The 14,025-nt window shown below is 39.5% G+C and overlaps 1 protein-coding gene across 16 annotated transcripts in view; it reads left to right on the plus strand.

Annotated features, from left to right (window-relative positions):
* LOC26536134 (protein CEPU-1) overlaps positions 1-14,025 on the plus strand; it is a 427,226-nt gene that overhangs the window by 97,013 nt on the left and 316,188 nt on the right. The window lies entirely within an intron of this gene.

Below are 14,025 nucleotides of genomic sequence, written 5' to 3' on the forward strand. Positions count from 1 at the left end.
ATTAATGTGTGCGTGTGAGTTGTTACAATACTGTGTGTGGTTTTGTACTTAGACATTAATGTGAGTGTGTGAGTTGGGGAGTTGTGGGTGTAGAATGGATATGTTAATATAAAAAGTGATGGAGTTATACCTTCGTGCACCAATTAATTGTAACTGAACAATAATAAGATACAAACAAACAAAAATAAAAAAAATACACTAAGTGAAATAAAAAAAAATGTATGATTGAGTTGGTTTTCTTGTCTTTTGTGGCACGCTTTGGCTGCTTCGCCGTTCGAATATAGTAAATTTTTTACTCATGCCTTTACCACATTTGCCAAATCCGTTTTACTCAGAGTGAGACATCACTCAGTCAGTCAGAACTTTGAGTAAGAGTACCAAATGCTGCTTTGACTGTATTCATGCAGACCTCTGGTGTACATGTTGTATGTGTTTTATTGTGTAGGCATGTGCTTAAGTCTTAGAGACTTATGGATATGTCACTCCCCCAATCATTGACTTTGGCCTGTCCTCAGGTCGTTAAATTTGGATATATCATAATATTGTTTTCTGGTTGAATATTTTCCTTGACTTTAGTTTCAAGGTGCGGATGTTCTTCTTTTTGTTTACAATATTTGACAATAATTTTCTTAGGTATATTTTTTTAAACTTATATGCTAAATAAAGAGTCAAACTAATTATAATGATGACAAAAGTTGTAATGCATATAATTTGGAAAAAAGCTGTAGTGTTTTACATACAATTTTATAATTTTTCTTGTTTCTAAGTGATTTATTGGTTCTAAACGTGTAACATTGTTGGTGATATAAATCGTTTGTGTAAAATTTGCTAAAATATTAGAAATTAGGAATTCATCTATTTGCAAGGTACAATTTTTAATTTTAATAATGTTGTTTCCTGATATTAATATTTTGTTGTTTGTACAGTCCTGGTTGACAACTGTTTCAGGAGTATTCCATGTTAAAAGTATATTTGGTTCTATATAATTTATTTGGAATTTCTTTGGGTTTTAATGTATTTGCATTGAGTTTGCTCTTGTTTGATAAGTCCGACAATACATTTGTCGAATATTAATCAAATGTATCTTTATGAAATACTTGGTTATTGAAAATATAAAATTTTTCGAATATTTGCTCGGTTAGAATATAGTTATCTGGGTACGGAACTATTTGAAATATCGGAACTTTAGTGACCTCGCTAGGAACGTGGGATATAATCAAAATTTCGTTCGTGTCTATCTTGAGCCAAGTTGATGTTTTTATCTTTAGCATTTTCTCCGAATTTACGTGTTTCAAATAATCGTGTTTTAGTAATTTTGGGCTAAAGATTGGTTATCTGGTTATTGGTTATCTCGATATCTTCTACGTATTCTGTAAATTGCTGTAGGTTGAATATCAGTATCGCAATTTGTTGGTTCTGTTCTTTTTCCACCTTGAGCCTATTAATTATGTCTATACCGCTGTTGATTACGTCGATAATCATGTTTAGATGATGGGTTTTCACGAAGTCTTCTGACATGTTATTAAATGTCTATATTTTTTATCAACTTCAAAATCATGCCTATTCCTATTGAGATATTTGATCTTATCGCTTTTGTTTTGTTGTACATTAAAGTCTGGGCTGCCTGCATATAGAAACATGTCTGCCGGAGATCGTTTGGTACTATTAAGTTTAGTCTTATGATTATAGACGTGTAAGATTGTTTCGAACCTTTTACACCTATCTTAAATATTGTGTTCACTACCGATGATTCTCATTTACGGTCTTGTGAACTCTTTCTATATCAGATACACCATTTGTTGGGTCATGCAGCCGCCAAAACTGTGCAGTAGACTAATCTCATACTCTTAATATTGTAAGCCGAAGTAGTCAGTGGTAGCAGTTGCGATGCCCATCGTGCAAACCGCTGTTCTCGCACGCATTTATCTGTACGGCGCTCATTCCTTGTTCTCTTTGTTATCTACCTACATTAAGCTTGGGCGCTGCATTTCGGCTGTCTGTCCCGCCAATTGTCACTTCTTCATTTTTCGGAAAAGACTAGCTCTTTGTCGGCCCTAGCTGCCGTAAGCAATTCGCAAAATAAACAGTATCGGAAATAAACAAACTTTATTCGGCTATTTATTATTCGCAACAGCTATTGAAAAAGCTCAATAGCTAAACATTGGTGACCACGACGTGATCGTGTTAATTTGCATGCATTAATTAATGCACTTATCCCGTTTATAAATAAATATTAATACATTAAATCGCATTGCTACATATACCGTTAAGTGCATTGACTCCGCTTGCATTTTCGGCATTTATGGTATTGTGTGCTCATCTTCCCGCTGAACCGATTTGAAAGCGATTTGTTGCTATGCCCGCTGAAAGTGACAAAAACAGGGTGACCTTTTTAAAGCGCAAAGCCAATGCGCTGTTCAGCAGGTTGCAGAGGCTACAAACGTCGCTGTATAATGAGACGCTAAGCTGATACGACGAACCCACTCTTACGGTGAGGCTGGAGCAGATTGATGAGCTGCAAATTGCCTTCAATGTTCTGCATACAGAACTGGAGGAATTGGATTTCGACGAAATTGGCAGTGAAATGAGCGAGAGTTTCGATGAATTCATCGTTGAATTCAAGGCTAGTGTGCGCGCGGAAATAGCCAAACGCAATGTGCATTTCGCGCCGCACTCAACGCTTGCGGAAGGGTTTGTGCCCTACCAGTGTAGTTGTCATCAAACGCAGCCGCGGCCGAGGCCGATGCCGTTGCCGCCTATGGAGGCTACGCAAACTGGGCGGATTTTTACTCCGTGTTCACGAGCATCTGCGGTCATGTTTGAGGGATTCAGCGCTGGAAACTATCCGATCATTGGAGATCTCAAACAGCAATTACGAAGCGGCTTTTGAGTTGCTTCAAAAAAGGTTTGATAATCGGCGTCTCGTTTTTCAGGCGCACATCAACGAGATTCTGGGTTTAAAGGTAGTACGGAATGGTTCAGTGGCATGGCTTCGGGAATTGTCGGACAAGTTTAACGCTCACATTCGTGCGTTGAAGGGTTTGGGCACCACTGAGCAAATCGCTGGCTGCATTATAGTGCAAGTGCTGCTGCAAAAGCTGGATGCGGCGAGCCAAGCTAAGTGGGAGGAGCGCTTGGAGGATCCGGTCTTTGCCAACCTTATTCCGTCGTGGGAATCGATGGCTGCATTACTGGAGCAGCGATGTAGGACTTTGGAGGCCGTGGATTGCGCCATGGCTACCTATGCGCCAGGCGTTCAGGTGGGCAGAAATCGTTCGACGCTAGTTCCTACCACCCGAAATTCTCTTGGTTGCATGCTTTGCCATAGTGCAGAGCATGCCATATATTATTGCCCGCAATTCAGAGACTTAGCGCCAGTAGATCGTCTGCGCGAGGCAAAGAGACCAGCACTTTGCCTAAATTGCCTAAAGGCAGGTCATCAGCTACGGCAATGCAGCTCGAGCCGCTGCCGCACCTGTGGAATCAGGCATCATACTCTGCTCCATCTAGATGGTCCGCCTTCCTCGCAGCCACATGTTCCGGTGTCTTCAAGCTCCCACACTGAGCCAGCTGCCCCGCTTTCGACTTCTTCTACTCTAATTGCCCAGGATCTCGGTAGTGACCTTGTGCTGCTAGCCACTGCAACCGTTCTAGTGCAGAATCGGTCGGGACTGTTTGTTCCCTGCAGGGCCTTGTTAGATTCTGGCTCTCAACTGCACTTGGTCACCTCTCGGTTTGCAAATCAACTGCAACTTAAGAGGTCAAGGTCGTCCGGCTCCGTCACTGGAATCGGGAATTCCGATTTCGCGACTGATGGATTCTCGGTAGGAATTGCGATGCGGTCTGCCACTTTGGATTTCTCAACGAGCATAACAGCAGTTATCGCTCCCAATATCACGGATCGCCAGCCAAGTTTAAATGTGGACATTGGGGACTGGAAGATTCCAGAAAACCTGCAGCTCGCTGACCCGGAATATCATAAAGCTCAGCGTGTTGACCTGTTAATAGGAGCTAGCCTGTTTTATGAGCTGCTGTGCGTAGGTCAGATAAAGTTGTTGCCAGGACTGCCACTGCTTCAAAAAACTCGTCTGGGCTGGGTTGTGTCTGGAGGCTGCACGCGCCCTTGCGGTAGCGCCTTAATAGCTTCACGCGTTCCTTCTTCAGCCAGCAAGGAAAACGGCATTGATGTTGAACTTGATTCACTTCTGCAGCGCTTTTGGGAGGTAGAAAATTGTCCCGGCCCAATAGTTCAAGCCACTAAGGAGGAGCTAGATTGCGAGGCCCACTTTGTTAAAAGTTACACGCGATTGCCAGCTGGCGATTACTCGGTACGGTTGCCGCTAAAACTCCATTTGGACTCTTTAGGAGATTCCTATCCTCAGGCTTTGCGGAGATTCTTGTCGCTGGAAAGGAAGCTTACAAGGCACCCTAGAATTCGTCGTCCTGGGCTCACCGTCGCACACATTCAAGAGGGTACTCAGATGATGCTTCGGTTGGTGCACCGCGCGCAGTTATGGGAGGACATGCAGTCCCTAAAAACGCTGGGAAGAGTTTCCTCGTCTAGTCCCATATCCTCACTTTCGCCGTTTCTGGATCAATTTGGACTTCTTAGAGTAGGCGGTCGCCTCCGGAATTTGTCATTGGACTTTGATGGCCGCCACCCGAAAATCCTTCCAAGGTCCCATCCGGAAACTCTGGCAATTATTTTGCATTACCATGAAAGCAATCTTCATGCCGGACCTCGAGCTCTTCTGGGTGCAATTCGATCCCAATATTGGCCTATTGGGGGAAGGAAGACGGTTACCAAGGCCGTGAACAAATGCATCAGATGTTTTCGGATTAAGCCGCGGCTGATAGAGCACATAATGGCGCACCTTCCCAAGGAGCGCTCGGAAGGATCTCATCCTTTTGAGGTTGCTGGTATAGACTTCTGTGGACCCTTCTTTCACAAGTCGGATACTCGCAACAAGCCCGCGCTTAAATTTATATGCTTTGCAACCAAGGCAGTGCACCTGGAGCTGATCAAGGATCTCTCGACAGTTGCGTTTCTGTGCGGACTCAAGAGGTTCATATGCACCCGGCGGAAGCCGAAGCAAAATTGAACTTCTGGAACTTCGAAGGTTTTTTCTCAGCAGTGAGCATCAAGGCTCCGTTCAGAATTTTTGACTTTCGGAGACGATTGACTGGCCACCCATTTCGGTGGACTTTGGGAAGCAGCGGTGAAAACGGCCAAACATCATTTCTACCGCGTTGTGGGTACGGCTGTTCTGACCTTCGACGAGCTGAGGACGCTGGTGTGCCACATCTCGGCAGTTATTAACTCCAGACCTTTAGTTCCCATTTCAGAGAACCCTGCCGATCTGGACGTCCTCACTCCGGCGCATTTTCTCAATGGTGGTCCGCCTTCGTCGTTTGACGAGCCAGATATAACGGGCCTAAACTATAATCGGTCTGACTCTTGGCAGCGCATCTCCTTTCTTCAGCAAATATTTTGGTCGCGATGGAAGGAAAGTACTTGACGTTGCTCCAGCAGCGCTCCAAGTAGCGCACCCCAAAGCCTGGCGTAGCCGTGGACAACGTCGTTCTTGTTAAGGACGAGAATCTACCCCCAATGGCCTTTGGCGAGAGTCATGCAGTTAATTCCTGGCAGAGACGGCGTCGCTCGAGTTGCAGAATTGAGGACCGCGTCCGGAGTAATAAGGCGGGCAGTAAACAAGCTGTGTCTGCTTCCCCTTGAGGACTCTGTTGGAAGCCAAGCTTCCAACGGGGGGAGGATGTTGGGTCACGCAGCCGCCAAAACTGTGCAGTAGACTAATCTCATACTCTTAATATTGTAAGCCGAAGTAGTCAGTGGTAGCAGTTGCGATGCCCATAGTGCAAACCGCTGTTCTCGCACGCATTTATCTGTACGGCGCTCATTCCTTGTTCTCTTTGTTATCTACCTACGTTAAGCTTGGGCGCTGCATTTCCCGCCAATTGTCACTTATTCGTTTTTCGGCAAAGACTCAACTTGTGCATTTGATATCGCTCTTTGTTGGCCCTAGCTGCCGTAAACAATTCGCAAAATAAACAGTATCGGAAAATAAACAAACTTTCTTCGGCTACTTATTATTCGCAACAGCTATTGAAAAAGCTCAATAGCTAAACACCATTTTTTCTGGTTATTACAGAAATTTTTACGCTTTCGAATCTTAACCAGTTTTGCAAAGCTATGCAAATAAAAGCTGAATCCTTGTCCGCTTAAATTTCCTGTGGCTTTCCCATTGCATTGAATATTTTAGTAATGGCTCTATTCGCTTCTAGCCAATATCTACTTTTTAACGTATTTTTCCCTTGTGTGTTCACATTCATTGATATAATTTTGAATTAGCTTTTGACTATCCGGGTAATTGTATTTTTCTTTAAACCAATTAATGGTTTTTTCCATACCTGGATGTAAAAGTTCCTTATGTTTCTTTAGGATTAAATCCTTAAATTCCGCATAAATTAGTATATCAATTAGCATCGTGGTACATCTCAACAGATTTATGAAATTGTTAGGGCTTATGATTTCGGTAAATGCCCTCTGGTAGATCAGAAAATCCTCATCATTAGGGAAGTAAATTACGCTTTCCTTAATGAGGGTTTTGGCGAGTTCAAGTGTCATTTCTTTATAGATTATTTTAATGTTTAGTATTTGAAAGAAGTGGCTTACACTTGCTGTGTCGCCTTTTTCTATCTCTATTGGTCTAGAGAAGAAATTGATTGGTCTCTCCGTTATGGATATATAATTTAAATTATCTATATCAGCACTATGTATGTTGCGTCTGCGCTGTTTGCGACTTCGCCAACCATGACTTCTTCTATCTTTGTACGGAAGATATTTTATTTTATAATTGAAATCATTAAGTTTGATTTTCCACCTTTGTAATTTCATGTTCTGCTCTTTATATTATTGAGCCAACCAATCACTCATTATTTCAAATAGCCTGCCGAATAGGTATGACCTGAAATATTTGGTCGCCTAAACTATAGCTAACAATTCTTTTTCAATAGTAGCATAGTTGATTTCGTGTTCGTTCAGCGTTCTGCTGGCATAACAAACGGGCTTATGGTTCTGTGATAGCACTGCACCAATAGCTACATTACTCGCGTCAGTCGTTAGAGAAAAGGGCTTTGAAAAATCAGGGTAGATTAATATCGGATCTGAAGTTATCATAACCTTTAGTCTTTTAAATGATTCGATGTAAATAGAACCCACATAATCCCAAAAATGGTTTTATCTGTTAAGGTGTCTTATGAAACCGAAAATTTTTTGCTTGCTAGTTTTGCTTGGGTTTGGTTTAATGCCATTTGTTGTGACAATATGTCCCAGGAGTTCAGTTTCTTTTTTCATGAATTCACATTTGTCTAGCTGCAACTTCGAGTTGGCGTCTCTCAGTTTCTCAAAGACTTTCTTTAGAGATAAAATATGTTCCTCCAATGAAGTGGAGTAAACAATAGTATTGACCAAATAGACTAAACAATCTTTGTAGATCCAAAATATTATTCATACATCTCTGAAAAGTAGCTGGAGCATTTTTTAGGACAAAAAGGCATACGTGTATATTCGTAATGTCCATGCTTAGTTGAAAAAGCAGTTTTTGCAATAGAATTTTTGTCCATCTGGATTTGGTGAAAACCCTTAGCTAGATCAATGGTGGTAAAATATTGGCATCTACCCAACTTATCCAATATCTCATCCATTCGAGGAATGGGAAATTTTTCATTAACAGTTATCTCGTTGAGATTCCTGTAATCAACTACCAACCTAAATTTTTTTTCCCAGAGGCGTCTGCCTTCTTGGGGACCACCCAAATAGTAGAACAATAAGGGAACTTCGATTTGCGAACGATTCCTTGTTCTATAATTTCTTTGATTTCTTTGTTGACTTCTTGGTCAACACTTTGGGGGTACTTGTAGGGTTTACGGTATACTGGATCCTCATGCTGAGTCTGGATGACATGTTTAATAGTACTGGTGAGGGCCAAATTTTCACCTTCCTTGTACTGAATGTCTCTATATTCGTATAGAACCTTCTTTAAACCTTCTCCTTCGTTGTCAACGGACGTTGGATCGAGATGTGTTATATCATTGACCACTGTGTGACTAACAACTTTTGAAGTGAGGCATTTTGGTAATGCGGTCTCCTTCTTCAGTTGTTGATGCTTTAATTTAAGGCACTTAGGTGCGGTCTTAACCTTTTGCATCTTTGTATTGATTTCCTCCACTGAAGCAGAATCATCCTGATGCTGTGGGTTGAGGCATTTAGATGCGGTCTCGCCCTTCTTTTCTCCATTCAAAAACTTAAAGGTTCTTGAACCTAGAATTACCGTCTCGTTATCATAATCTATCTTAGCTTTCGTATCCTCTAAATACTTTCGACCTAACTGGAAATCATAATAGTCGGATTTGTGAATATAGAATTTCTGAACAGACGGACATACTGAAGTGGGCTTCATTATTATGCTTTTCTTTAATTTTATTGCTCATTTAATGGTATACACTGTTGGATCTTCTTTTTATACCCGTTACTCGTAGAGTAAAAGGGTATACTAGATTCGTTGAAAAGTATGTAACATGCAGAAGGAAGAGTTTCCGACCATATGAAGTATATATATTCTTGATCAGCATCAATAGCCGAGTCGATCTGGCCATGTCCGTCTGTTCGTCCGTCTGTCCGTCCGTCTGTCCGTCCGTCTGTCCGTCCGTATGAACGTCGAGATCTCAGGAACTACAAAAGCTAGAAAGTTGAGATTAAGCATACAGACTCCAGGGACATAGAAGCAGCGCAAGTTTGTCGACTCATGTTGCCACGCCCACTCTAACGACCACTCTAACGCCCACAAACCGCCCAAAACTGCCACGCCCACACTTTTGAAAAATGTTTTGAAATTTTTTCATTTTTGTATTAGTCTTGTAATTTTCTATCGATTTACCAAAAAACTTTTTGCCACGCCCACTCTAACGCCCTCAAACCGCCCAAAGCTGCTACGCCCACACTTTTGAAAAATGTTTTGATATTTTGTCATTTTTATATTGGTCTTGTAAATTTCTATCGATTTGCCAAAAATCTTTCTGCCACGCCCACTATAACGCCTACAAACCGCCCAAAGCTGCTACGCCCACACTTTTGAAAAATGTTTTGATATTTTGTCATTTTTATATTGGTCTTGTAAATTTCTATCGATTTGCCAAAAAACTTTCTGCCACGCCCACTATAACGCCTACAAACCGCCAGAAACTGCGTTTAAGACTCTCCTTCTCTTTTCCACTAGCTGAGTAACGGGTATCAGATAGTCGGGAACTCGACTATAGCGTTCTCTCTTGTTTTTCTTCTAAATTTTCAAAATTTTCCCTAATGATATTGGTTGATGAGCCTGTGTCGATCATTCCCTTGTATATTTTGTTATGATAACCTATTCGCACATGGGGATGGGGACTGGTACGACCTCCTGTGTCACTTGAGTGTCCGAGGCAGTTTAATGAAAATTTACATCCATTCTGCTGTGGCCACTTTGACTCTCGTCGTTGCCTTTTTACCGGCACCTGACCGTTAGTATTATTTGAAGGTTGGAAATTAAGGGAATTGTTAAGAGGATTGTTTAACATAATCCAATATTGTGATTCGAGCTTCTCGATGAACTTACAGATGCTTCCGGGGTATGATTTATCCTCCTGTTGTCTTATAAGTGTTATGTAGGGCCTGTGATCCTTGAATGCCATCGCCAGGACCGTCTTTGTATCCAGATATGTATTTACTCTTTCTTGGTTCACGACCTCCAATGCTGCATCCACTAGTAAGCGTTTTACTGCTCCGTATATAACATGTGCTTGCCTGGAATCTTGGGTAGGGTATAAGTTAAGTATCTGCTCGACCTGGTTAACAAACCCAGGTGTGCCATCGTAGTAGTTCAATTCTTTAATTCTTTATTTTAAATTTGGTTTTAAATTACGGAATTAAAAATTTTAATTAATTTTGTTTCCGACCGCACGGAATTTTCTTTTTAATTGTTTTGCAGATGTTACTGACCACACGGGATTTTTCTTAAATACTACCTTCACGTAGATTCTTTCGCGGATCTCAAAATAATTTTAGAATCGCTGTTTTAATTCGCCGATCCTGGATAGCTAGTTGTATAGCGTATCCTTCGATGGATCAGTACCGTACTAAAAGGACTGTTTATTTAACAGATCCTATCGGCTGCGCCAATTAAAAAATCGCAATACTCATATGTAAAAAAAATATAATATTATTTTACTGAATGATTACAATATTTTTAGTTGAGAAAAACACCGACCGATTATGTAAAGGTTCCAAATAAGAAGACTTTTCTTGTGAGTTGATAATTTCAAACTGAGTCTTTTTTTTCTAAGTCCTAGCTTAGGTAGCTAACATAAAATTTACATATTCTAATCTTATCTCTAACTAGACCAACGCAGTGGCCATCTGTTCCCCAGATGTGGAAAACTGTATCAAGTGCAGGAATTTCCACTGCAAGATATCCCTTATCTTCAAGGAAATGCTACGTGATCGCTTGCATCTTTATTTAAGGGATGAAACCCACGCAGGAGTTCGTTGTTTATCCCAGATATCTATATCCTAAATTTTATTAATTTTTAACTTTTTTGAAATAGTTCTGCTTTTATCTCTTATAAATTTTTTCTTTTCGAATCAACGATATAGTGAACTGTATTTTTGTCTATATATATTTTCTTAATAATTTTATTGTTTATATCAACAGCTTACACTACTGACAATGGGCATGCGAAGGTTATTGCTTGCAATCTTTGTTGAATAGCACATTTTCGTATAAAATATATTATTAATACTACCATTATTATAAAAGCAATAATTTATCCAGCATGTCCGGAAATATTATGGAAATCTAAGTCCTTTAATGTCTGATGATGCTCCTTCATATATTTAATTATTTAATCGTTCAAATTCTGCAGTATGATTTAATAATGATAACTTTAGCGGATCCCAAATAATCTTCGGTACTTCACTAACCTCCTCTATATAAGGCATTGATAGCGATTCTTCGCTTTCGGACGATTGAATATTATGGTGGGCAACTAGTCGGTTCTAGCCGTACAATATGGCGTAATATTTAGAACTGCTTGCTGCGGCAAATCAAACAGTTCAATTGAAGAGCCCGTACATTGCAGTCGGACTTAGGAATTTACCGGAACCTTAAACAACCAACTGCTTTTCCTCTCCAACTCTACCCAGTAACTTTTAGAGTCGACTGCTGTTTTATAGATACAGTTCGCCGCTCTATTTGGCTTTAGAGGCTGGATCTCACATGCATTATCATTCGCAGAATTCCAGGGCCAACTTCCTTTGCATATTTTCTTATTTAGTTGCCAATTTTGAAATTGATTTAGAGTGGCTTCCGTCATTATGTGATAGGAATCTATTTTAAAACAAGAGAGAACGCTATAGTCGAGTTCCCCGACTATCTGATACCCGTTACTCAGCTAGTGTAAGTGCGAAGGACAGTTTTTGGCGGTTTGTGGGCGTTAGAGTTGAAACTAGATTCGTTGAAAAGTATGTAACAGGCAGAAGGAAGCGTTTCCGACCATATAAAGTATATATATTCTTGATCAGGATCAGTAGCCGAGTCGATCTGGCCATGTCCGTCTGTCCGTCCGTCTGTCCGTCTGTCCGTCCGTCTGTCCGTCCGTATGAACGTCGAGATCTCAGGAACTACAAAAGCTAGAAAGTTGAGATTAGGCATACAGACTCCAGGGACATAGACGCAGCGCAAGTTTGTCGATTCAGGTTGCCAAGCCCACTCTAACGCCCACAAACCGCCCAAAACTGCCACGCCCACATTTTTGAAAAATGTTTTAATATTTTTTCATTTTTGCATTGGTCTTGTAAATTTCTATCGATTTGCAAAAAAACTTTTTGCCACGCCCACTCTAACGCCCACAAACCGCCCAGAGCTGCCACGCCCACAATTTTGAAAAATGTTTTGATATTTTTTCATTTTTGTATTAGTCTTGTAAATTTCTATCTATTTGCCAAAAAACTTTTGGCCATGCCCACTCTAACGCCCACAAACCGCCAAAAACTGTCCTTCGCACTTACACTAGCTGAGTAACGGGTATCAGATAGTCGGGGAACTCGACTATAGCGTTCTCTCTTGTTTTAATTCTGCTGTGCAGTTGGATATTTTTATAATTTTATTATTTTCAATATAAATCTGTTGACCGTTACAATTGTGATAAAGTTTTTCTCTGGTCATATTCCAGGTTATAAGTATATTTGGTTTAATGTATTGAATATAGGATTGTTTACGATATTTTTGAAAAGTACAAGTTGGTGTTTCGTGTTTTATTATGTTAGCTATGCAATGGTCTTTGACAATATTCTTTTTTAGTGTATTTAGAACGTAGTTGTTATGTGAGTAGAATTTGCCTTCAATATTTTCCTTAATAATTTGGCCATTATTGTCGGGGTAAGGTGCAATGATGAAAGTTGGTCGTTCAATTGAATTCATTGGAATAAGGGGCATTAGGAATATTTCATTAGTAGGTACGTTATACCAAGCGGAAGTTTTTAAGTTTATCAGATTTTTGTAATTATTGTTGCCAATATTTTCATGTTTTAGTAGTTTAGGATTAATAGATTCAATTTTTGTTCCTTTTTCAAAGATATTCCATTCCATATTCTTTCCATTTTCTCGGTTAAATATTTAATTTGTGTGACATTTTTAAATTCTTGACATTGTTTAATTATACTATTAAATGTTTCTTCAACTTCTGTAATATTTATGGTGAGACAGTGATGCATAAAGGTGATGGGGATTTGTATTGTTCCAGATTCAAACAAGATAAATCCTTGATTGTTTTCTATTGGGTTGATTTCGATTGTTCCTGCTGTAGTTTGTGTCGCAATACAAGTTATTATGGTGATTATGAGTCCGATGTTTGGGAGGTGTCGGTTTGCTGCAAGTATTTGCTGTCATTAACTTTCTTTTTCTTTTTAAATTTGCTTTTATAATGAATAACGTTTTGACCTCTATTATTTTCGTTATAATGTTTTTCGTCTAATTGTTCTATTCTGCCTGTTTTTCTAAAGGGATTCTTTGATTTTGCGCGTGTTAAGGGTGCTTGTCTAAATTTTGTGTCGTTTTCGAAATCCTGTCGTTTTTTGTTAAGATTTTTGATTTTCATTTCTTTAATCATCTGGGTATCATAAGTAGGTGTGTCTGCGTAAAGAAGGATGTTAGCCGGTATCTGTCCGGTTGTGTTATGTTTAGTCTTGTGGTTGTATATGTATAAAATTGTTTCCATTCGTTTCTTTATTTTCTCTATTGTTTTCAGTATTGATAATTCTGATTTTTTCATTTATGGTTTTATGAAGGCGTTCTATGTCTGCTATTCCTGTTTTACTTGTGGTAATATCTATTTGTATGTCTTCGTTGTTTAGCCAAGTTTTTAAAGAAGTGCTTATAAACGCGGAGTCCTTGTCTGCTTTAATTTTCTGTGGTTTTCCCATGTCGTTAAAAATTCTAGTAAGGGCTCGTTTTGCCTCTAACCAATCTCTACTGTTTGTTTTAATAAGTGAATAAACGTCTATACAAGATAAATACTGTTCGTTGTCAATAGCATAAAAGTCAATAACATAAATTTCGCATGGGTTATTTGTCTCTGGAGTTATTTCGAAAACTAGTTTTGTTGGTCTATGTTCTGTCTTTGCAAGGTTACAGACTTCACAATCATTGATAATGTTTTGAATTAGTTTATTATAATCAGGAAAATAGTGAGTTTCTTTAAATAATCGTATCATTTTTTCAATACCGGGGTGTAACAATTTAGAATGTTGAGTAATAATGAATTCTTTAAATTCAGGATAAGATTTTATGTCTTTTAACATTATGATACTTTTTAGAATTTTTACGTTACTATGTGGGTTAATGGTTTCTCGATATGCTTTTTGAAAAACTAAAAAGTCTTTATCGTTTTCCAGGTAAATAACACTGCTATTATTTA

The sequence above is a fragment of the Drosophila yakuba genome, chromosome 2L (genome assembly GCF_016746365.2).
Source record: "Drosophila yakuba strain Tai18E2 chromosome 2L, Prin_Dyak_Tai18E2_2.1, whole genome shotgun sequence".
NCBI classification, from domain to species: domain Eukaryota; kingdom Metazoa; phylum Arthropoda; class Insecta; order Diptera; family Drosophilidae; genus Drosophila; species Drosophila yakuba.